Genomic DNA, 26,814 nt, shown 5'->3' with positions numbered 1-26,814 from the left:
CACACGATCAAACTGAGTTCCAAATCAAAGTCCAGATCCAAAACAGCGAGGTACAAGCCGCATTTGTATTTCAGCATAACAAAGACTTCAAAGGTGTTGTACGAACTGCAAACCCAACCGCTTGGCCGGCTATTTATTTGCTGTGGCGGACCAACGGCTATCCCATGTTATGTGCATACCGTAATCCTGAGGTCCCACGTTCCAGAATTTGTCCTTTCCCCAATATACACCTCGCCTAATGACCGCGACTCTAAAAGCAGTGACTTTTGCGACCAAACGGGACGTGAAACAACCGTCTCGCTACCACCATAGTAGGAAGGCAAATAGCGGTTGCCTTACGGCTTATGAAGCAAGGTGTTGGTGTAATATTGTTTTATGGCAGTGTATTTCTGTAAGTTACGTGTTAACTAAACATATTTAGTTTTTAATTATCTTTCTATTTTATCGCAGTTTAACCAACAATACCAAACCACTACATGAACTCACGCACTATATCGTTGGGTAGTTAATAGCAGTTGTTTATTATTATCTGAGTCCAAAGTTACAATTTACGACTTCGCAAGAATTACTACGAATCTAACTTCCACACAACACTGCAAAAAACTGACTTATTTTTATTCAACCATGATGAGGCTCTGTAAACTGAGATTGAGGCAGAATATTTCCTTTATAAATGAGACATCCGTCACTCATGCTGTCGGGATTTATATGAAACCGGAGTATATTTGTTGGCTAACTAGTCATACTTAAGAACACTATACGTTATTCATTAACGAATCTTTCGGCTGGTACCTGTACATTGTACTATTGAGAATTTATTTGAATAAAACACTTGTGGACATTAGCTCACGACATTCTGTAAATTTATATAGCAACTATAAAACAACCTTCTCGTTTTATACGATGATTTGGCCCAAAGGAGTTTATTAAGTTTGATAGTGACCTCGGAAACTTACGCACTTATTCTATAAATGTAGTCGTACAATGTTTCGTGATTAATAATACTCTCAATCTACATATGTTAAGTTATTTTTGTCAGATCCTTTCAGATAAAAAAGATGGAGTCTTCAATATCAATAATTACGTTTAATCCCAGTATATTTTCAACTTGACACACTGTCTGTATAAAATAGAGTATAATTTTTAAAGTTGTTTTGCTCATATGAATATAGGTGTGCATTAGTTTTAAAATGATTGATAGACATCGTTTCACATTTATTCCTCAAATGGAAGAGGGTAGTACAAAGTTTTAGGAGGAGCTTGCCTTTAATTTATTCATTTGTGCATCTAGAACACGGACTCATTGTGTTATTTCTCTTGTCAATTGGAAAATGCGAGCTGGCCAGATGAGGAACTCTTATTTTTTCCTCTTGCATTTTTCCTAACGATTTAAACCACAGTTACACATAATTAGTTTTGGTTTTTCATCTTAGTTTCCTTTATTTTTATTTTGAAGAGTAACATTGCAGCAAGAGATCATATTCGTTTTCAAAAATTGAATAAAGTTTGTTAATCTTGAAATCATTTTCCATTTGTTCAAAATTGGCTCTGAGCACTATGGGACTTAACTGCTGAGGTCATCAGTCCCCTAGAACTTGGAACTACTTAAACGTAACCAACCTAACGACAACACACACATCCATGCCCGAGGCAGGATTCGAACCCGCGACCGTAGCCGTCGCGTGGTTCCAGACTGTAGCGCCCAGAACCGCTCGGCCACTCAGGCCGGCTTTCCATTTGTGAATGCTATTTCCTGTGACTTCTGCTAAGGTTAGGCGATCCTTAATTTAACAAATATAACCATGTGTGCTCCAAGTTGAGGTTTTAAATGTGCTGGTGTTTATATTGTGCGTAGTGGCCAAATAATGACTGGAATGAATATATAATATGCAGATTTAAAATGTGATAACGAGTGGGTAGCGCTTGCATGGTTTCACAGTAATGCTCTAAATCTGTTGCTAAAACAAATTTTCTTCGTAGTTGTTACGGCTGTAGCTTCCCAAGTGAGGGCGACGTATCATCAGACAGTAAAAAGCCTTATATGAATATGGTATCTGTCGTTTCGGACTTGAAAAAACAGATGCCATTAGTGATCTTGCAGCTTTCGAAGAATGAAATTCCAATGAAATCCAGACCACTAGATGCTAACAGGCGTTGATAAATATCAACGAGGACAGTTGAAAATGTGTGCCCCGACCGGAACTCAAACCCGGGATGTCCTGCTTACAAGGCAGATGCTCTATCCGACTGAGCCATCGAGGACACAGAGGATAGTGTGACTGCAGCGACGTACCTCTGGCACGCTCCCCTTTAGACCCACACTTCCAACTTACTGCCTCCACACAGCATTTGTACTGTCCCTGCCCACTATACTCATTACTCGCGACAGTCAATCTACCGATTCCCGTAAGAGTTTGAGCAATGTGAGTGCATCTGCACTGAAAAAGGTCATTGGCCGGTAAGACTTATCTATATGAAGAGAGTATCTGTTTTTCTGGATATGTCCGAAAGAACAGATACCATTAGCGATCCTGCAGCCCTTGAAGAATAAAATTCCAAAGAAATCCAATGTCCCCGTTTATATTTGTCAACGCCTGTAAGCAGCTAGTGGTCTGGATTTGATTGGAATTTCATTCTTCGTCAGTTGCAAGATCACTAATGGTATCTGTTCTTTCATGTCCTGTGCAGTCACACTATCCTCTGCGTCCTCATTGTCTCATTTATGTAGAGTGTCTGCCATGTAAGCAGGAGATCCCGGGCTCGAGTCCCAGTAGTGGCACACATATTCAACTGTCCCTTTTGATATTTATCAACGCATGTAAGCAGCCAATGGTCTGGATTTTATTGTAATTTCAATAAAAAGACTTCGTCGGAAATATGGTAGACTTTATTACTGAGATTTTTCGTTTCCAGATCCTATGAGTGCTTTCTCTGAAAAGTCACTTGCATATATGTCGGGGCTCTTCCGATATTCTGCATAATTAAGAAGCTAACATCTGTGTATCACTGGCTAAATAATGATTTTCTCACAACAACATTATTGTTGCACAGGGGAGACATCTGTTTCAGTCTAAAAGCTCTTTTGATAGAAAGTCGAAATTCTCTTTAGGTGAAATGTAAAATGTGAACGTTCGTTCCCCCTTTCGTTTCAGAAGGGAGGGCTGACGTGTATTACGCGTTTTTCACATTTTTGCTTTAATTTCTCTTGGCAAATAACTGCTTTACCCGGCTCTGCGACAAAGGTTTTTGCAGTGTGAAATTTAATTATATTCACAAGCCTCTAAGCTCGTCAATTCATGCATACTGTGTCGTATTTGTTGTAATTGTTTTTCAAAGATAAGCGCTATGGTTATTATGCAATGCGTCAGACTGATGTCGCTTTTTTTTTTTTTGGTAGAATTGGGAAAAGTTACCGGGCTTGGACTTCCTGTATGAGGTATTTTTTAGTCTTTTGTCAGTGACATTACTCTAAAGTTTTTGATAAAATAAAATTATCTGAGCTGATATTCTATTTCTGTTCCTGTCGTTACACGACTTCAAAGCAGCGCACCACCCTTCGGTGTTTTTTCCACCACATCAGAACGATTGTTACACATCTGCTTTGTTATAACCATTGGAATAAAAGATTACTGGAATGCGAGAGTAAAGGCTTAGAAAAAAGTAGAAAAAAATATAAACCTGTTTCATACACTTGTCACATACATTTACATCCTTTTCTCAGCAGGGTTTAAATCTGCTCTTTCACAGTTTTGTTAATGTGCAGTATCAGACATCTGCTTCAAGGCTGGTAGCACGCTGGATATTGTATTACTACAGATGAATTCATGTAGCCGTAATACTGCAGACAACAGTAGTTGTTGTGATTATTTTATGCACCACATGACCACGACAACGTGTTGCATACTTCTTGTTTTTGACACAAATAATGCAGTAATTGTAACAGTGTGGAGAAGGAATTATGGGTCCAAATTCAGTAAAGGAGATAAAATTTCTTTTTTGCAGCTGGTTACTGATGGTTTCAAGAAATTTTTAAAAATGGTTCACTTTTCCGGAACAATAACGTGCCATCATCGACCATCTTCCGATCTTAAGAAGGAAGCGGTGCTCCACTCCCAAGCACTTTAAGAAAATTTCTGTTTAAAACATTTTGTATGCCGTATTAAGTATATGGCAGTACACAATTTTGCCTTCGAGAATTCAATATATTGTGCGTCACATCTTTTAGAGCCTCTAAATTCGTATATGTCGCCTATCTGACAGAGGCACAAGGTAGAACATTGACTTAAATGATGGTTGGTTCATGGTGAATGAAATACCCTGTTGTCGTAATTTCCACGTTCCTTTATTTAGCTAATACAAGCAGCGGTTGTGGAGTCCCACTAAGAGTATATTCTGTAAATAATGCTGGTACTTAAGATACTACAAGGAACATGTTTAAAGATCACTCTTAATCAGTTTACTGATCGTGGATGTGTGGTTCATACAGATTTCCTAATTACATTTTCTATAGCCATGTGAACCCAAAAAATAGCTTATCAATACAATACGTACAGAAATATACACTACTGGCCATTAAAATTGCTACACCACGAAGATGACGTGCTACAGACGCGAAATTTAACCGACAGGATGAAGATGCTGTGATATGCAAATTATTAGCTTTTCAGAGCATTCACACAAGGTTGGCGCCGGTGGCGACATCTACAACATGCTGACATGAGGAAAGTTTCCAATCGATTTCTCATACACTAACAGCAGTTGACCGGCGTTGCCTGGTGAAACGTTGTTGCGATGCCTCGTGTAAGGAGGAGAAAGGCGTACCATCACGTTTCCGACTTTGATAAAGGTCGAATTGTAGCCTATCGCGATTGTGGTTTACCGTATCGCGACATTGCTGCTCGCGTTGGTCGAGATCCAATGACTGTTATGGAATCGATAGGTTCAGAAGGGAAATACAGACCACCGTGCTGGATCCCAACGGTCTCGTATCACTAGCAGTCGAGATGACAGGCATCTTATCCGGATGGCTGCAACGGATCGTGCAGCCATGTCTCGATCCCTGACACTGCGTCACAGACAGGAGCGACTGCGATGGTGTACTCAACGACGAACCTGGGTGCACGAATAGCAAAACGTCATTTTTTCGGATGAATCGCCGGGCGCGGTGGCCGAGTGGTTCTAGGCGCATCAGTCCGGAACCGCGCGACTGCTACGGTCGCAGATTCGAATCCTGCCTCGGGCATGGATGTGTGTGATGTCCTTAGGTTGGTTAAGGTTAAGTAGTTCTAAGTTCTAGGGCACTGATGACCTCAGAAGTTAACTCCCATAGCGCTCAGAGCCATTTGAACCAATTTTTTTTCTGATGAATCGAGGTTCTGTTTACAGCGTCATGTTGGACACATCCGTATTTGGCGACATCGCGGTGAACGCACATTGGAAGCATGTATTCGTCATCGCCATACTGGCGTATCACGCGGCGTGATGGTATGGGGTGCCATTGGTTACACGTCTCAGTCACCTCTTGTTCCCACTGACGGCACTTTGGACAGTGGACGTTACATTTCAGATGTGTTACGACCAGTGGCTCTACCCTTCATTCGATCCATGAAAAAACCTACATTTCTGCAGGATAATGCACGACCGCATGTTGCAGGTCCTGTACGGGCCTTTCTGGATACAGAAAATGTTCGACTGCTGCCCTGGCCAGCACATTCTCCAGATCTCTCACCAATTGAAAATGTCTGGTCAATAGAGGCCGAGCAACTGGCTCGTCACTGCTACGGTCGCAGATTCGAATCCTGCCTCGGGCATGGATGTGTGTGATGTCCTTAGGTTGGTTAAGGTTAAGTAGTTCTAAGTTCTAGGGCACTGATGACCTCAGAAGTTAACTCCCATAGCGCTCAGAGCCATTTGAACCAATTTTTTTTCTGATGAATCGAGGTTCTGTTTACAGCGTCATGTTGGACACATCCGTATTTGGCGACATCGCGGTGAACGCACATTGGAAGCATGTATTCGTCATCGCCATACTGGCGTATCACGCGGCGTGATGGTATGGGGTGCCATTGGTTACACGTCTCAGTCACCTCTTGTTCCCACTGACGGCACTTTGGACAGTGGACGTTACATTTCAGATGTGTTACGACCAGTGGCTCTACCCTTCATTCGATCCATGAAAAAACCTACATTTCTGCAGGATAATGCACGACCGCATGTTGCAGGTCCTGTACGGGCCTTTCTGGATACAGAAAATGTTCGACTGCTGCCCTGGCCAGCACATTCTCCAGATCTCTCACCAATTGAAAATGTCTGGTCAATAGAGGCCGAGCAACTGGCTCGTCACAATACGCCAGTCACTAGTCGTGATGAACTGTGGTATCGTGTTGAAGCTGCATGGGCAGCTGTACCTTTACACGCCATCCAAGCTCTGTTTGACTCAATGCCCAGGCGTATCAAGCCCGTTATTACAGCCAGAGGAGGTTGTTCTGGGTACTGATTTCTCAGGATCTATGCACCCAAATTGCGTGAAAATGTAATCACATGCCAGTTCTAGTGTAATATATTTGTCAAAAGAATACCCGTTTATCATCTGCATTTCTTCTTGGTGTAACGATTTTAATGGGCAGTAGTGTTGTTTCGTAATTGCTTTGGCCGCTCACTTCATACATCGTAGTGCCTACTGCTTAGGCATCCCACTTCACGTCCCAACAAACGGCATGCCTGCGTCACAGGACGTTTATTCACCAGGAAAGCCTACGTCGTCTGTACTGTCAACTCAAATATTTACCGGCTGCCACAACACAACACCAGGTCTCCACCAACGGCCGCCAGGGTCCGCTACCCGTTCGCGGAGCCTACAGAACAGCTTTACCAGAGGTCGCAGCTAGCCCAGGAACTACTGTGATACGCCAGGCACCTGATCGCAAATAGTTCCGGCAGATACATCCGCGAAATGGGCTTTATAGGACGGAGCACTGCCAGCAAAGGGCAGTTCGATGCACCTTTTGGAGATACACAGAGCTGCCACCCCTGCAGCAACGGCAGCCGCCTCTTCTAACTGGCCGATCTCTTGCTGGTGGACTTGTTATACTCGACGAACATCTTGACACTGAAGAATTGTTTTATTGTGATCTCTCCCCGTGAAGAGTCGGGTCTTTTCTATTGTTATTTGTTATCTTATATTTGTGATGATCCGCAGTTGGGATCGAGTCTGTTGTTCTTTTGGAGATTGTATTATTGTTTCGTTTTAGTGAGTCCAATAAATTGTTTTCGGACTTGAGTTTTTCGCATTTCTATTCTGCTAGCGCAGATACTTCAGTAATTAAATTGCCTGACAAAAGAAGTGAAGCACCCAGAAGACACGGTCGGATGCCAATATAATTTGTACATATACACACTATTGGCGAGTAATTCTCTGTGACAGGTAGAACGACCATCACAATACAGTAGTGTTGTTCGCGTTTAGTGTTGCTGCTAGGTCTCGTAAATATATGAGAGGCGTGAACAATTTCAGACGTTGGGTAATCACTGAGAAAGACACGGATATCCTATGTACTCGTGTGAGACAGCGATTTCACAGCAGCTGATATATTTTTAAAGGGGCCTTATTGTGGGTCTTCTCCATTTAACCATCTAGTCGAATTGTGGCATTCATGGCCCAGTGTTAGACTGCAAGGGAACAAGAAGGCTGGCATACTCATCAAGGTTACAGTCGACCACGTCTGACCACTACAAGGGAGCGTATTTGAATTGTGCACCAAGCACATGATAAACCTTTCAATTTTATAGATGTCTATCTTATTGAATGGCCGAGGAACTTCAGCTGATGATATGTTTGAGAAAAAGTACCATCACAGCTCTATCTTGAGAATGTCTTTCTTCTATCACATGACTAGTTTCGGTGGCACATTACCGCCATCCTCAGGCTCAACCGCTATCAAAAGAGTATTTGATTTCCGTGGAACAATTACAGTGGGCTCCTATATTCGACGCCGTGTTATGCACTGGAGACAACACGGTGTCCTGTATAGACTCCTAAAGTGATAGTAAAAAGGATGCCGCTGTAAATGCGCTAAGGGTATCACATACTCTTTTGGCAGTGGTGGTGTCTGAGGATGGCGGTTAATGTGCCGCCGAAACTAGTCATATGATAGACGTTCCCAAGACACGGCTATGGTGGTACTTTTCCTCATAAACCCTTCACACGTGCGTCTGTAATCCGAGAGCAAGTCATCTGACACTATTGGTCTGACTTCACAGCAGTTGGACTAGGGGCGTACTGTCTCGTGCGCAGGCTTCCGTTAACACCACAATGCAAACGGCTGCGTTTGGAGTGGTGCCGCTACCGAGAAGAAGGGATTGCTAATGTGTGGGATCGCATCGTGTTCAACGATAAATCACGGATCTACGCCACCACGGATGACTATCGCCGGAGAGTACGGCGGAGATCTAGGGAGGGGTCCGATTCTTCCATTATTTTTAAAAAGTACAGCGGTGTCAGATCTGGAGTCAAGCTGTCGGGAATCATCTGGTATGACATGAGGTCACGGCTGGCAGTTACTGAGGGCGCTCTGCCTGCACAACGTTACGTCATGGACATCCTGCGCATTCTGTATTACCTCTAGTGTGACAGTACCATGATGCGGTTTTTGAACAGGACAATGCTCATTCACATGGTACCTGTCTGTACGAATGCTCTACGTGATGACGAGGTACTCCGGCGTCCGGCAAGATCCGCTTATATATGTCCCATAGAACCTTTGTGGGACGAACTTGGACGTCAACTCCATCCTAGTGACAGTATCCAGGATATCAGGGACCAGCTAAAACAGTCGTGGGCCACAGCTTGTCCCAGGGAGGATACATCGGTTTTATTACACCATCCCCAATAGAATCAGTGCATACATCCAGGACAGAAGGGCACAATGTTCTACTGATAAGTGGGCTCATGCTGCAAGTTCTTTGTGAACTGGAGACGAATTTGTAATCATTGGAAAAACATCACATACACTCACAGCTCGTGAAGTTGCAGTTCGTCTCTCCTCCCCTTCTGGATGGTTGACTTCTTTTGTCAGGTATGTGTGCTCGTAGGTAAGGTTTTTTTTACCTATTAGCAGCCGTCTATCACTTGTATGTGAGGTAATAAATTAATATAGTACTTGAAACTATCTCCAGTGACCATTATACTTGCGGAAAATGAACTTTACTTACGTTTCTTAGGGGAAAGAATAGAGACAGTTGTTGCAACCGAGTATATTCGGATCACTTTTGACGGCTACATTATCAAAGCCAGCCAAAGACACAGGTATTACAAATTTAGTGGCCCAAGTTATCTCCGTGCTCTGGAAGAACAGCTATACACTGGTGGGAAGAAGAGTGCATGGAAAGGACGAGAATTAAGCTGTGGCTAGTGAGGTCAAGAACTGAGCCCAGGTGTATCTCCTTTTCTTCTCCTAGCTGAGGTGGAGATAATCCGCTCGTCTACACAGAAGGCACTGTCCCAAGTCTGACTTGTGTCTGTTCCGGTGCGAGTGCGCTCCGAATGCTGTGCTTCTGACGCAGAGATTACATTACGCCATATTTTATTTGATTACATTTGATATTCAGAGCAGATCGCGGAATACCGGTTAATCTCCAAGCGACCAACTAGCCGCACTTCCTTGACTTGCCATTTTAGCTCTAGTCCTTGACGTTTTATTGTAATTGTATGTAGATATTAAGAAGATTCCGCAGAAGTATTCTTAGCTACAGTTGGAGAGCAAATGTGATTGACTAGGTATATGTCAGCAGAGCATGAAACGTAGAAAACACAGAACGCAGGCGGATTTCGTACTAATCAGTTATTTTGCAGCAAAAGCCATTGATTGCGTTTTACACATATGAGGAAAGATAACAATGATAAATATGTTACTGAGTAAGCAATAGTTACTCAGGGTGAGCAGCTAGAACAGGTCTCCTGAAATATACCCAGAACGAGTAAATATACTAGGGTGCGAAATTTAAGGACGAAAGAAATTTTCGCTTGATGTACGAAGAATTACTTAACTCGTACGAAGGTTTACTGACAGTTGTCGTTCTCTTTCACCTTCGTGAACAGAGCAGTAAAAACATGAGCTGAAGATGTGATAAACACCCGAATTACTCTTCACCACATACAGTAAAGTGCTTTCGGGATACAGAAGTACGTGATGGTGCTATATTGTTAAAGTACTGGGAATTCGAGGAAGACAAAACTTGCATAAGGAAAATATCATTTCGGACCAACAGCTGACGAGCGTGTGTTAGAACACACGAGGGGAAAAAACTCGAATGGTTACGGGCTACGTTACGTAACCGTATAATATATCAGAAATACAAGGAGAACTCTCAGGTGAAAAACCATCGAAAGTTGGTACATGCATTCCGAATATCTTTTTAAAAACTGCATCACTTAGTTTTCTTGTCGGCATTTACGAAAATCCAATTGTCCTCTACACACTGCTGCCTTACGTCCGGCACAAATAACATTAGGCTGATAAAGGTTCTTACAAAGACCGACAGGCTCATTCTTCAGGCGCTCAATGTGTGGAAGGAAAAGAAGAAACGTGCCGTGTGCCATACACTGTATGCTGATATAGTTAAGAATGAAGGGAAGTTTATTCTTAACGGCACAGTTGTTCTTGTGGAGTGAGAAATTCTTGAGAATCCCATACGGAATGAGAGAAATGAAATTACTTGCACATATGGCATTAAGTTTCACGGTAGTTCGCAGTTTGTAGATGATTTCGCACAGTAATCTAACTAACTACTAAACTCAAGCATTAATTTTACAGAAGTTGGTGTTTTCTGGATCAGCTTTCTGCCCTAACAGATAATTTGAACGTGAAATGTGAGAATAACGTTGCAATCCTAGTAACCCCGAAGGAGAGTTTATTGTTACACAGTTAGGTATGGGAAACGTGAGCCGATCGAAACCTAACATTTATCCACCAATGCATGTAATCGAAACTTCCTTCTGGGTGCGACCATCGCTCTTACTGTGCATTTCTTGCCTCATTTATACGTTATTACGAGCAACATTCAAGCGTTAAAAGATTTTCTTCGTATAATGATTCAGTGCAGAAGCGGCCATTCGTTTCATCTAAATGTTACCTGTAAACCGGTAACCGTCTCTCAACAAGAAAATAAAACCTGAGATCATTCCTGTAATTCAGTTGGCCTGAAGTAATATCTGTATGAACGATATTCGTTTACTAGTACCTTCGTTGACAGAGTCGTATTAATGAATTACGCCATATAGGACACAGGATATTTTTCCACAGCTCAGTAAAAAATCTCACCTATATAATTAGTATGGAAGTGAGGTGACACAACACGTGAATGAAATAAATGAAAGGTACCGTGAAGATAAACGCGAAATAATTTTGTTTTGAAATACTGTCCTTTTTTTGTAATTGCATTAGATTACTATTATTTTAACGTCTACAGAACTTGAGTAAAACTGCACCACTCTCCTTCACACACACACACACACACACACACACACACACATTACGCCAATGCGACGATTAATGGCGCAACAAGTTTGACGGCTCATGCATCGAAGCCGTTAACAAATACAAAAGAATGCAATGGAAAAGAAAACTATGCGTTCGTTAGACGACTACCACGTTGGATTTAGGAATGTAAAGGCATCAGAAGGTAGTTCCCACTTTGCGTCTGATAAGAGAGGCAAGAAAAATTAAGATATCCTTGTAGAATTTCGTGATGTAGAAACAACATATCACAATGTAAAATTTTTCATGATTTTTCATTTTGTCAGAAAATATACATGCAGTATAGGAAAAGGTGGGTAACAGGCAGTGGAGCCAAGAGGGTGGAACAGGAATGCAAAGCTAAGACAGAAGTGCTCGGATTAAAAAGGGGCAAAACGCGGGGATGTTGTTCTTTTCCTCTACTGTGCAACATGTATATCGACGAACCAATTATGAAAATAAAAAAAGTTCAGAAATGGAATTAAAACTGCGGGTAAAAGAATATTGGTGCTAAGATTCACTGCTCATCTTGCTATTCTCCGTGACAGTGATAAAGATTTACAGGATTTGTTAGATGGAAGGAATTCTACGGAGCACAGAAAATCTACTAAGATACGACCAACGAAAGACAAAAGTATACGTAGTGTAGCTGATAAATCGCGTAGTAGACGAAGAGAACGAATTCTACGACCTTGGAAGCGGAATAACGCATGACGAACGTAACAAGGCGGGCAGAGTCTGCTCTTATCACAGGTAAAGGCAGTTTTAGTCAACGAAAAAATCCTGGGATATAAATTTGAAGAAATTCCTAAGAATGTACATCTAGAACACGGCTTTGTATCGAAGTCAATCACAGGCAGTGTGAAAGAAACGGGAAACGAAGGGAAGCCAAGCGTTTGAGACGGGTTTTTACAGAATGATAATTACGAGACCAATAATAGACGAAGTGAGGAGGTTCTGCATAGTATCTCGCGAGGACAGGCATATGCGACGAACTCTAACTTGAAGAAGGCAAGCTGATAGGCCTTATGCTAAAACTTTCGAGAACAACTTCCATAGTAATACAGGGAGCTGTAGAAGGAAAGATAAAGATTTGAGTATATATGGCAACGGTAAAATACCTGGGAGTAACTATACGGAACAACCTAAAGTAGAATGACCTCAAAATTAACTGTCAGAAGAGGGCATGCTACGCTGAGATTCATTGAAAGAGTATTTTTGTTGTGGCCTTCAGTTCGAATACTGGTCTGATGCAGGTCTACAAGCTACTTTATCGTCTGCAAGCCGCTTCGCCTCAGAATCATTCCAGTCCACATCCATTCGAACCTACTATCTGGTTTCATGCCACGTTGTCACTCTATAATTTTCCCCCCTACTCTTTTCTCCATTGTTAAACTGACGGTTTCTCCATGCCTCAGGATGTGTCCTATCAATCAAGGGATCTTCTTTTAGTCAAGCTGTACCACAAATTTCATTTTTCCTCAATACGGCAGAACTCAACTACCACTTTTAGTGTCTCGTTCCGTAATCGAGTTTCTTCAGCATCATGTTTTAATGAGACGATATTCCATTAACTTCGCTTTACTTTTGTTGGTGTTCATCTTATAGCGTTTTTACAAGATGCTATCAATTCCATTCACAAAATATTTTATCAAGTGCACATCTGCAACTGACGAACATCTTAACAGAATAAAAATCTGATTCAGTTTGCTAGTAATTCCGTAATTCATTTCACGACCTGTTTCGAATCATAAAGTCAGTAATTTTAATTTATTCTACGACCGCTTTGGAGACATAAATCTTCGTCTTCAGGGCAAATCATCTGGCTAGGGAAATTTACCCTGAATATTTAAAAGCTCTTATTTGTTTAGTTGTCACCCTCTGCCAGGCACTTAAATGTGATTTGCAGAGAATCTATGTAGATGTAGATGCAGATTTGTCCATCGATAGTTTTGGCTTTTATTTCCACTCCGTAAAACTCCATCACTTTTGTTTCACCTGTTGAGCTTTCAATTCCGTATTTAACGGCAATTTGACTCAAATTGTCTACTGAAATTTAAACCCTTTTTTTTAGATTCACCTATTACAATCTGAGCATCAGCAAATAACATCGTCATCACTTCTTAATGTGTCATTTAATAAAATCAACGATTTCCGAATGAAATCAGCAATGTGAACAATAAAAGGTGCGCGCGTGTGTGTGTGTGTGTGGGGGGGGGGGGGGGGGGGTGAGATAGTGGGCAGCTTTGTCTGATTCCTTGACTGATACCGGCAGATACTGTCCAGTTCCTCACAGAATGGATCATTTTATTATTTTTGTATAATGGCTGAATGGCCGTAATCAAATGTGCTGGAACACCCAATTCCTTAAGTGATTTCCTATGATTTGTCGCGTTACTTGTAAATAGGGCATACCAAATCTTCATGCCACTCGCCTCGTACATGTCTACTCAGCCGGCAAACTTTCACAAAATTTAAGAGTCTTTGCTTTAATTGATCAGACACATATTTAATCAGCTCCATTTTTATATTATCAGTGCCAGGCGACTATTTGTTTTTTGTATATTTAATCACATTTTACAGCTCTATTGTCAGATCTACAGAGCCGCTGGTGAGTCGATATTCCACAGCTCACTAGATGCTGTGTAACAGAGTGCGCCTTGTACCAGTATTGGATGTTAGTCTTCCCATTGCCTTCTCCATGTACAGAATTTTTATATACTTTTCTGCGAAGTCATCTCCCCCCTCCCCCCAAAAAAATCACTTCTAAACGGAGAGTAACAAGTCTTCAAATCTCTAGCAGAATTTCGTAACTGTCGAAAATTTGCTATAAACGTTTATCACTTAGAATTTATTGCACATTTCTGTTGCATTAACGTTCCAACCAGACAACCTTCCAACTCATTCGTCTCTTTTATACTGAGAGTTTTACATTAATGGTGACGTTTGATTTGGAGACATTTCAAAACGGAACTTGACCAGTAGAGCAAGACTGATGTTAAATATATGCCAGGTCGTCATTGCTAGCGTCAGTCAGTGCCTTGAATTCAATCAGAAACTTCCGCACAGTGGCCTTTGTGATATGAGCACTACCCACGGCACGACAGTCACGTGGGCGCTGTTTGAGAAACGTAGGCAAAGTGTCAAATCGCATTCGATTTATTTTTCAAACTTCTATAGAACACCAGACACGGGAACGCGTCGGATCTAACACACAGAAGGACACAAAAAAATATAAATAATAATAATGAAAATCATCAACAAATGCTGAATTGAATGCAGATGCGGTTTCTTTAGATTTTATTATACACTCTGTCGCTCAGTAGTTAGGCTTTCTGATACTTTCCACATTATTTTCTGCAGAAATAAATAGTTTTGTTGGCGATGTTTGACTGGTTTCCGTAGGCGTGCTTTCAAACCACATTGTCGATATCGGATTTGTGGTCACCACTGGTTAAATGTCTTTACTAACGCCAACAGAATGTAAAAGAGAATTTGTCAACAGAATGTAATTAATGATGGCAAACTGTGCACGAAGGAATTCTGTCTATCTGGAGGCGAAAAAAAAATACGCATTCCTAAACTCTCTTGGGATGTTATCCTTTTGATTGTGTGCTTTGTGGACAATATTGCCGTTCATAACTTAATTGAAAATGGATCCGAAATACTTTTTGAAAAAAAATTCTTATTGATTCCCAATGCGTCCATAAACTCGGTTTAATTACACTTCGATGTATTGGTGCATTCACCGCAGTTTCGTTGTTCGCTTTACAAACAGCGATACAAACAAAAGCTCAATAACCAACGTTTGTTCTCCTGCCCTTTTACAGTTTAGCAGGAAGTGAACAGCAACATTAACGCTCCTAACTGTTCACAGAAACCGCGCTACTGAAATCATGACAATAAAGTTTATGGTGTGCATGGGAACAATAGAACGAGTTTTAGAATGTATTTATTTCAGTACATCTATTATGGATGAGGAACTGCATTTGTGATTTAAATTGCCGATTTATTTGGGTATAAATATGCCATCAATCGCTGTTTTGGATTTTTGATATAGATTTATTTTCTGTACCATTAACTAGTTTTCGAGTCACTGCAGGCTCATCGTGAGATAGACATGGTACAGGAATATTATCTGGACCATGTGCCGATTGATTCTTTGGTAGCGGTGCTGGCGGAAATGCCGAGAATTTAGTTATCGGCAACGAAAAGTTTATGAAATGAAAAGGTTGTTACGTTTTGAGCACTTACAGTGCACTGTCGGGTGGTATCCATGAGAAATCCGTTCCGATAATTTGCCTTCTCCGGCTAGACACACACGTAGATAGTACACTCCTGGAAATGGAAAGAAGAACACATTGACACCGGTGTGTCAGACCCACCATACTTGCTCCGGACACTGCGAGAGGGCTGTACAAGCAATGATCACACGCACGGCACAGCGGACACACCAGGAACCGCGGTGTTGGCCGTCGAATGGCGCTAGCTGCGCAGCATTTGTGCACCGCCGCCGTCAGTGTCAGCCAGTTTGCCGTGGCATACGGAGCTCCATCGCAGTCTTTAACACTGGTAGCATGCTGCGACAGCGTGGACGTGAACCGTATGTGCAGTTGACGGACTTTGAGCGAGGGCCTATAGTGGGCATGCGGGAGGCCGGATGGACGTACCGCCGAATTGCTCAACACGTGGGGCGTGAGGTCTCCACAGTACATCGATGTTGTCGCCAGTGGTCAGCGGAAGGTGCACGTGTCCGTCGACCTGGGACAGGACCGCAGCGACGCACGGATGCACGCCAAGACCGTAGGATCCTACGCAGTGCCGTAGGGGACCGCACCGCCACTTCCCAGCAAATTAGGGACACTGTTGCTCCTGGGGTATCGGCGAGGACCATTCGCAACCGTCTCCATGAAGCTGGGCTACGGTCCCGCACACCGTTAGGCCGTCTTCCGCTCACGCCCCAACATCGTGCAGCCCGCCTCCAATGGTGTCGCGACAGGCGTGAATGGAGGGACGAATGGAGACGTCTCGTCTTCAGCGATGAGAGTCGCTTCTGCCTTGGTGTCAATGATGGTCGTATGCGTGTTTGGCGCCGTGCAGGTGAGCGCCACAATCAGGACTGCATACGACCGAGGCACACAGGGCCAACACCCGGCCTCATGGTGTGGGGAGCGATCTCCTACACTGGCCGTACACCTCTGGTGATCGTCGAGGGGACATTGAATAGTGCACGATATATCCAAACCGTCATCGAACCCATCGTTCTACCATTCCTAGACCGGCAAGGGAACTTGCTGTTCCAACAGGACAATGCACGTCCGCATGTATCCCGTGCCACCCAACGTGCTCTAGAAGGTGTAAGTCAACTACCCTGGCCAGCAAGATCTCCAGATCTGTCCCCCATTGAGCATGTTTGGGACTGGATGAAGCGTCGTCTCACGCGGTCTGCACGTCCAGCACGAACGCTGGTCCAACTGAGGCGCCAGGTGGAAATGGCATGGCAAGCCGTTCCACAATACTACATCCAGCATCTCTACAATCGTCTCCATGGGAGAATAGCAGCCTGCATTGCTGCGAAAGGTGGATATACACTGTACTAGTGCCGACATTGTGCATGCTCTGTTGCCTGTGTCTATGTGCCTGTGGTTCTGTCAGTGTGATCATGTGATGTATCTGACCCCAGGAATGTGTCAATAAAGTTTCCCCTCCTGGGACAATGAATTCACGGTGTTCTTATTTCAATTTCCTGGAGTGTATTTAGGTGCACTTTGTTCACAGTAAGTGAACACCGAATGTAAGTATAAAGAACATTATGTTATTTGGCCTGAGATGCATATTATTACGTTGCTAATATACAGGGTGAAGAAAAGTTCGTGCAATCGGACTTCGCAGCGAGATTCCTCACATACTAGCAATACAAAAATATGTATCTCAAAATTTCGTCTTGCGCATATTTCGGGCAGTAAATGAACGTTAAAGATTGGCAATATGACAACACTGTAATCACAAGTACGGTTACCTTCTCTGTGAGCCTACAGATTAGGGCGGTGCAGTTGCTACTGCAGATAACGTTTTGGATTAGCTCGAAGGCGGTCGAGTGTTCGTTTCTGGGTCGAGGCACATTTGTTTTTATTTACTAAAAGAGTCTGCGTGGTACGATATCTGACGTCTTAATCGTCATGCAGCGATAACAGTGGGTCTTCTACAAATAATTTGCATTTATGTACTACGAACACAGGAAAGAAAGCACACTCTTTTCATTGGTCAGCTTTTAAACAAGCCTTTTGCACGTCGTCGACTCGAATTGCTTCGCGCCACTGCATCTACTAGATTCCAAACCTGTTTTCTGTGTACCCACAGCCAGTGATCCCAACGAAATTGTTTGTAAAGCACTTTGCTAGCCCTACTGTCGACGTATGGCCCTAACGAAATGTAATGGACCTAAACGTGGCAAGAATAATAGTTGGTATTAATCGATGGAACCATTAGGGGAGGGTACACAAAATAAGTTCGTTTTCCAGTAGATGCAGTGGCGTGAGACAATTCGCATCCACGTCGTGCAAGAGGCTCCTCTAAAAGCTGACCAATGAAAACGATAGTATTTCCATTTCTGTGTTCGTAGTACGAACTACAAATATTTTGTGGAAGACCCACTGTAAACTCTGCTTGACGATTGAGACGCCAGATACTATACAGCACAGGCTACGTTTATCAAATGAAAACAAATCATCCTCGACACAGAATCGAACACACGACCTCTTGCGTACTAACGCATAACGCTATCTACTACACCGACTGCATAGCGTTACTGTTATAGCCTGATAGAGGTAGTTACCGTACACATGATTAAGGTGTTGCCAGATTACCAGTCTTTGAGAGCAGTTTAGTGCCCGAAACAGGCACAGGACGAAATCTTGTGACATACATTTATGTGTCGCTAATATGTGGAGAATGACGCTGCGAAGTCCGAGTGCGCGAATTTTTCTGCACCCTGTTCATGTAATATGGTTTAAGAGTTACAAAAAGGTGAACTATTTACTATGTAATCAAAGAGTGGAGGATTTACTAACTTCTGTGATATCTTTTCTTCATGTGACCATGGTAATATAAATAATAAAGAGAAAACAGTTATGAGCAGTCAGACAGAGAACAATAATTTTGTGTAGGACAAGAGTATATCTTATCTTTGTCTATTTTGTGTTGGCGCCTGGGTGTCACGGAAATTCTGAAAGAAAAAGTTTGTGTTGATTCGGTAGTAACTCATTCACTCTTCAGTTACGTAGTATATATTTCACTCTATTTCTTTATCCTTTTCGTATTTTTTTAAATGTACATTACACATATACTGCCAACGTAAGAATATACCTGCAGCTAGGAAAATTTACTTACATCCATTATTCATGCTTATAAATATTTATTCTGTAATACAATGTATCTCAGGCCGAAGCTCACGAAGTGGCAAAGTGTGATACCTATTATACCTATATGCTCTGTACTTACATTTATTGTTTTCTTTCAGTGAATAAGTGTTAACATTTAAATCGAAAACTGTACGTTTTCAGAATGGATTTGCCTTGAATACTACGAGGCAGTGCACTGTAAGCACCCAGAAAACGTTTCACGAACTTTTCGTTACCGATAACGAAATATCCGCCAGCACCACGACCACAGCGTCTAAGGGCGCATCATCCAGATAACGTTCCTGTAACACCTCCATCTGATGACAGGCCTGAAATGGCTCGAAAACTACTTGACGGTACAGACAATGAATTGAATGAAAAATTTAAAAAAAGCAACTGGTTGCATATTTATGCTCAAATAAGTTAAGAGGTTGCTATAATGTTATCTTCTGGAGTCGTTAAATGTACTATGTTAAGATTTCTCTAGAACTGCGGCACTAGTGTGAATCTGTGGCTCTTTAGGCATATGATCAAAATTTGCGAACAAGACTTATCATGACCTTTTATTTTTGTATCTTTATCGCAAGAATACACAGATACTGATGTCGGAGATTAAACACGATTTTCAGATTTTAGATTTGCTCGTCGAGCTCTGAATTTACTCTAAGCTCATGTAGATGAGTTTATCTCTCCAATAAAAATGGTTCAAATGGCTCTGAGCACTATGGGACTTAACAGCTGAGGTCATCACTCCCCTAGAACTTAGAACTACTTAAGCCTAACTACCCTAAGGACATGACACACAGCTATGCCCGATGCAGGATTCGAACCTGCGGCCGTAGCGGTCGTGCAGTTACAGACTGAAGCGCCTAGAACCTCTCGTCCACTCTCCATTAAAATCTTCCTGCTTTTCTAGCCGTGTAGATCCGCAGTGTGTCCGCAAAATTTCCGAATGCATGTTCCCTCCTTCCACCTTCCGGCGAGTGCTTACCTTTGGTTAAAGTGATACTGCTATAATGGATAGTAAACACGGTTACTGTGCAGTGGACTGGAGTGTCGCCACATCTGTTACCCGCTGTCGGCGTGACAGTTGAGCGCAGGATGGGTAAAATGCTCGATGTCAGCGTATTTTATCGTGACCAGAATGTGGATGCCCGATGCATGGAAAACTCTATCTATACTATCGTGCAGGGTGTATCATAAATACCCCCATTTGGGCAAAGCAGTCTTCACTAGGACCCACCGTCTTGGAACAACGTTTTGCTGTAAACGTTCGACAGCGACTGTTGTGGATTGTAACAGCATATGAAGGCTACTAGGAATCAAATCATTCATCAGTTCACTACCGCTCAATAGCATTTGGTGAATAACGGTATTATACAGAATCTCCTCTTCACTATAAGAGAACAGAACTCACCCACACATGTGCTACTAACCGGACCATAGGGAACGCAGCCTCGGGTGCATGACGATAGAAGCGTAGTAGAAGGTACAGTGGAACTCCATGGCACTGTTCGTAAATGATATTGTTGTAAACGTGCAACTGCATCTGCCGTTGTGAACAACGACCTTTTACGAGGTAGTCGAACCCAAATGTCCATTGAGTGCTGTTTCCTTCGCAGTGTTCACTCCTTAAAGGGTGAGATTCGCTTGCATTCACAGGGTACAGTAATTCTGCTGGGACTAACCTTAGGGCCAAGCGGGGACACCTCCTCACCCCCGTACCAGCTGTACACCATCTATTGCGTTCAGAAGCGATCAGCGTGCTCCTTTAAATATATGATTGATATTTTGTCCGGCGAGCTTACTTTCTTTCATTACAGACCGCACCACCAACAATGGGAGCAGTTGTGAGCTTATACTTGTGTTCCCGCGTCCTGTTTATTGTGCTGTGTTCCCATTTATTAACTTTGCACGGCTACAGGATGGACGAGGGGATTGTGGCGCGGCTGCTGCGAGCTAACCGCTAATTAATTGAGGACCCGCGGGACAAGTTTCGCGGTCGGCACGGGGACCTTGTATGAGCTTTAGTATGGGGGAGCGGGGTGGGGAGCGGGGTGGGGAGCGTGCCACCGCAGCCAGTGCAGGGTTGTCCCATCCCAACTCTCACTGCTGTTGCTGCCCACTCTCGCTTTCCACTGTTTCCACATAACTCTGATAATAAGAGCACATCCGTGTATATCATTACGACTTAAACTTTTTTTATGAATCTGATATTTCCATAAAATAACCATATGAGCAAAGGCCAAATGGAGCTCTTCTCATTGTATCAAAGCGCTAAACTACATTAAACTGTGTTGTAAAGTAATTTCTGCTACGGTATTTAGTGACATAAGCGAATATCAGAGCCCGAACCTCACAGCATGTGAAGGTGCCTTAACAACCAGAACAATGAGATACTTATTTCCGCAGAGCTACGAAGATGGTTGGTTGGTTTTGGGGAGGGGACCAACCAGCGAGGTCATCTCTTCCATTGGATTAGGGGAGGATGAGGAAGAAATCGGCCGTGCCGTTTCAAAGGAACCATCGCGGCAATTTGCATGAAGCGATTTACGGAAATCACGGAAAACCTAAATCAGGATGGTTGGACGCGAGTTTGAACCGTCGTCCTCCCAAAATGCGAAGCTACGAAGTCAGTGCTTACTAGTGTCATTAGCAACCACGGCGTAAAACGCGTATCAAAGTGTGCAGCAATTTGTTGTACAGAGGACGTATTTTATCATCTGATATGTGGCGTCAGTTATCAGTCATGACTTCTGTCTCTAATTAAATTGGTCAATCATAGTTACTGTGAAGCTTTTAATCCAAGAAGGTTCTTCGCTGCCACAGAAACAATACTGATTTGTTCACTTAGTCCTTAAACATGATTTTGCAGTCACTACTCTGTACTTTTTTAAATCATTTCTAATATAATGCAATTGTACTTTTCTGTCTCTTGAAGATTCGTTTTGGTAGTGTTCCAGTGTCATGCTCTGTCTATTATAATCTTTTGGAGTTAATGTTTGCTACATCTAGTTCTTTAAATAAATTATAAACCCCATTACACTGTAGTATTCTCCAGTCATTCCTATTGCTGTCTCTTTTGGATCCAAATATTTGTCTTGTGATTTTTGCGATGAAATATGCTTAAACCAGTGGAAAAATGCCCTGTCGGACATCAAAAAGGGCGAATATGTTTCTCTTTAAAAGACTGACAGGAAAGTGGGAACCCAGGTGCCTCAATCATCATTCGAGACAAAACATTCGAAATTCTTTAACCCAGTATCTGTTTGTTGTTAAGATTCTCCTCCCATTGATTTATAGTATATCACACTGGCAGTGCCTCCTATTTCATTTATACTGTCTCTTGTTGTCTTTCTTTCCCACAGCCTTCGACTCCATTTTGACTCGGCAGCTCAAAATTCTGTGGGCGAGGCAACTTCTTTTTTCTCATATTCCCGTACATCCCACTTACTTCTAAATGCTTCTCCACTATTCAGCAGTTGCCGCCTATTCCATTTATTTGCAGGACTGGTTGTTCCATAATTTCCTTATTTCTTCTCCATTCTGTCCTGGATATCCTGGCTGCCCTCCTTATTCCATTCATCTCTGCTCTCTGTAGAGTACTCTATTTCTCTGCCGCCCCCCCCACCCCCACCCCCCCCCCCCCCAAGGTCCATCATTCTGCATCTTATGTTACTATATTTTCCATTAACGTTTCCAGAACCCTCTTCTTTGTTTCTTTTGATGTTTCTCGACTCCAGAGAACTCCATTTAGCGTTCTAATTGCTCCTCCTGCCAGCTGCATTCTGCTTTCCACATCTCCTTTACAGCTTCCCGAAGAATGACTAATCGATCCTAAGTATTCAAACTGCTTTACAGCTTTCATAGTTCCTTGCGGCAGCACTATATATCTTCGATCTCCGTCCACTACTACATATTCTCTTTTGCTCATATTTATTCTAAGCCTATATCGTTCAAATAATTGCATTAACTTCTTTATCACATACACTCCTGGAAATGGAAAAAAGAACACATTGACACCGGTGTGTCAGACCCACCATACTTGCTCCGGACACTGCGAGAGGGTTGTACAAGCAATGATCACACGCACGGCACAGCGGACACACCAGGAACCGCGGTGTTGGCCGTCGAATGGCGCTAGCTGAGCAGCATTTGTGCACCGCCGCCGTCAGTGTCAGCCAGTTTGCCGTGGCATACGGAGCTCCATCGCAGTCTTTAACACTGGTAGCATGTCGCGACAGCGTGGACGTGAACCGTATGTGCAGTTGACGGACTTTGAGCGAGGGCCTATAGTGGGCATGCGGGAGGCTGGATGGACGTACCGCCGAATTGCTCAACACGTGGGGCGTGAGGTCTCCACAGTACATCGATGTTGTCGCCAGTGGTCAGCGGAAGGTGCACGTGCCCGTCGACCTGGGACCGGACCGTAGGATCCTACGCAGTGCCGTAGGGGTCCGCACCGCCACTTCCCAGCAAATTAGGGACACTGTTGCTCCTGGGGTATCGGCGAGGACCATTCGCAACCGTCTCCATGAAGCTGGCCTACGGTCCCGCACACCGTTAGGCCGTCTTCCGCTTACGCCCCAACATCGTGCAGCCCGCCTCCAGTGGTGTCGCGTCAGGCGTTAATGGAGGGACGAATGGAGACGTGTCGTCTTCAGCGATGAGAGTCGCTTCTGCCTTGGTGTCAATGATGGTCGTATGCGTGTTTGGCGCCGTGCAGGTGAGCGCCACAATCAGGACTGCATACGACCGAGGCACACAGGGCCAACACCCGGCATCATGGTGTGGGGAGCGATCTCCTACACTGGCCGTACACCTCTGGTGATCGTCGAGGGGACACTGAATAGTGCACGGTATATCCAAACCGTCATCGAATCCATCGTTCTGCCATTCCTAGACCGGCAATGGAACTTGCTGTTCCAACAGGACAATGCACGTCCGCATGTATCCCGTGCCACCCAACGTGCTCTAGAAGGTGTAAGTCAACTACCCTGGCCAGCAAGATCTCCAGATCTGTCCCCCATTGAGCATGTTTGGGACTGGAAGAAGCGTCGTCTCACGCGGTCTGCACGTCCAGCACGAACGCTGGACTGAGGCGCCAGGTGGAAATGGCATGGCAAGCCGTTCCACAGGACTACATCCAGCATCTCTACGATCGTCTCCATGGGAGAATAGCAGCCTGCATTGCTGCGAAAGGTGGATATACACTGTACTAGTGCCGACATTGTGCATGCTCTGTTGCCTGTGTCTATGTGCCTGTGGTTCTGTCAGTGTGATCATGTGATGTATCTGACCCCAGGAATGTGTCAATAAAGTTTCCCCTTCCTGGGACAATGAATTCACGGTGTTCTTATTTCAATTTCCAGGAGTGTATTTCACATCCTGTTTACCTTGCACTATCAGTAGCTGATCATCGGCAAATAATAATGAGTAGACAGGACCATTCTGGATTTCCCATACCTCAGCATGACTGATTCCACCGTTCCAATGTACACTGCATATATATTTTAAACAGGGTCGGCGACATACTTGAGCTTTGTCGATGTCCTTCCGATGTTTGGAATGTCTCCCTCAATTCTCTCCCTACTTTAACTGCTGTGTACGAATGATGGTATATTCTTTGAATTACGGATGTCTGCTGTGCTTCTGTACCTACATACTTCATCGCTTCCGCTAGTCTATTGATGGATACAGCACCATGCACACGTTCTAAATCCACAAATATTAGGTGTATTTCGTGACTCCTAGAACACACCTTCTCACTTCTTTGTCTAATGCTAAAAATATGATCTATGCAAGAAAGTCCAACTGTAAAACTTGCCTGTTTCTCTCGCATCTTTCCCCCAATCTCTTCCCCAGCTAGTTTTTTAGTGCAGCGTTGGCAAGTCTGCTGATAGAAGCTATAACGCAAATTCCCCTATAATTATTTGATCACACAACACCCAGTCATCACTTCGTTGTAGACTTCTATTACGTAGTCTCATCTTTTTTCTACCAGAAGTTCTTCAAAGTGCTTTTTCCACTGTCTGATAGATATAGGGTGTACTGAGCGCGCGGGATTTGCTAGCCGTTTTCATCTACCTTATCGTCCTTCATGCCTCTGCCGATCTCCTGTATCCAAGGAATGACCTATTTCCCGACATACTCCTTCCCATTTCTCTTCCTTAATCTGTATCCACGTGGTTAATACTTCCGTCTAAAAATGCGGCCTGCCCACTACCTACATGTTAAAGTTCGCTGGTCTGGGAGGGAGAAAGTTGCGGGGGTTCCAGAACCCCGAAGTTTATTTGTGGTGTTCACTCATCTTTCTTTTTCATTTCCATTCCCATTCCCTCCTCTCTCTTTTTCTGCCATTGCTAGTACTCGGCCCATCTCCTTCCTCTTTTATTGCCACTGTCTGTCACTGACTCAATATTTCCTCCGTTTTGGCTCCCACTGCTCCTTCCATCCATCTCTCTTTTTCTTTCACTAGCACTGTGTCCCACCATCACTGTCTCCTCTCTCTTTCTCTCCCACAGGCACTGTCTCCTTTCTCTGCCGCCGTCACTATCCGTCTGCTGCTCTCAGTAGAAAAATGTGCCTGCATGGTAAAATGCCAAAATTTTTAGTGAGGAAGACGGATTGAGGCAGGAGGCAGCTAGTTTCCCACTTTTGTGTCAGGGTCTTTTAAAAAGGAACATATTCGCCATTTTTGTAGTCAGACTGGGTCACTTTTCCACTGGTTCCCTTCATTTCCCTGCTGCATCAGGGAATGCTGCTTACGTGAAACAAATTCTATAGGTCAGCAATGTTTTGATAGTTTCCTTATATACTTCGACATCTCTATATACATTGACATATGTAAACAACAAATAATTACGCATAACATAAAACTAATTTGCGTGCGTTTTTTTGGGAATGCTTTGTTCACCGATCTCAGTTCATCAACAACGACTGGCTTATGATTCGTATCTTAAAATAACAAAGATGTTATTAGAAATCATTTTACTGAATTTTCAGTCTTCCCAGTTTTACAGAATTTTCGGCAGGTATTTTAAGTTCTATTCAGGCATATTACGACCTTATTTAGCAAATTTTTGTCACTTAAGTATCACTTTGGGTATACTGTATAGGCGTGGAGTGCCCTTTGATTAGATTAGATTAGATTAGATTAATACTTGTTCCATAGATCATGAATACGACACTTCGTAATGATGTGGAACGTGTCAGGTTAATAAAAGATGTCTGTACAAGAAATTACATTACACAAAATATTGCATGATACTAATGATTAAGTTTTTTTTTTTACTTAGTTTATATCTAAAAATTCAGCCAATGAGTAGAAGGAGTTGTCATCTAGAAATTCTTTTAATTTATTTTTAAATGTTAGTTGGCTATCTGTCAGGCTTTTGATGCTGTTTGGTAGGTGCCCAAAGACTTTTGTGGCAGCATAATTTACCCCTTTCTGTGCCAAAGTCAGATTTAACCCTGCATAGTGAAGATCATCCTTTCTCCTGGTGTTATAGGTATGCACACTGCTATTACTTTTGAATTGGGTTGTATTATTATCAACAAATTTCATAAGGGAATATATATACTGTGAGGATCCCTAGATCCTTAAATAGATGTCTGCAGGATGACCGTAGGTGGGCTCCAGCAATTATTCTGATTACACGTTTTTGTGCAATGAATACTTTTCTACTCAACGATGAATTACCCCAGAATATGATGCCATACGAAAGCAGTGAATGAAAGGAGGCATAGTAAGCTAATTTACTGAGATCCTTATCACCAAAATTTGCAATAACCCTAATAGCATACGTAGCTGAACTCGGACATTTCAGCAGACCATCAATGTGTTGCTTCCAGTTTAACCTCTCATCAATGGACACACCTAAAATTTTTGAAAATTCTAC

At 43.0% G+C, this 26,814-nt stretch overlaps 1 protein-coding gene and 1 non-coding gene across 4 annotated transcripts in view; one reads left to right on the top strand and one right to left on the bottom strand.

Moving 5' to 3' along the window:
• Window positions 1–26,814, top strand: part of LOC126275217 (discoidin domain-containing receptor 2-like) — an 842,049-nt gene that overhangs the window by 332,829 nt on the left and 482,406 nt on the right. The window lies entirely within an intron of this gene.
• Trnat-ugu (transfer RNA threonine (anticodon UGU)) lies at window positions 2,189–2,262 on the bottom strand. The gene has a single exon. It is a non-coding gene; the product is annotated as a tRNA-Thr (tRNA).

This window comes from Schistocerca gregaria, chromosome 1 (assembly GCF_023897955.1).
Source record: "Schistocerca gregaria isolate iqSchGreg1 chromosome 1, iqSchGreg1.2, whole genome shotgun sequence".
Classification (NCBI taxonomy): Eukaryota; Metazoa; Arthropoda; class Insecta; order Orthoptera; family Acrididae; genus Schistocerca; species Schistocerca gregaria.
The sequence above is the reverse complement of the archived record's forward strand: the minus strand, read 5'-3'. Positions and strand labels throughout refer to the sequence as shown.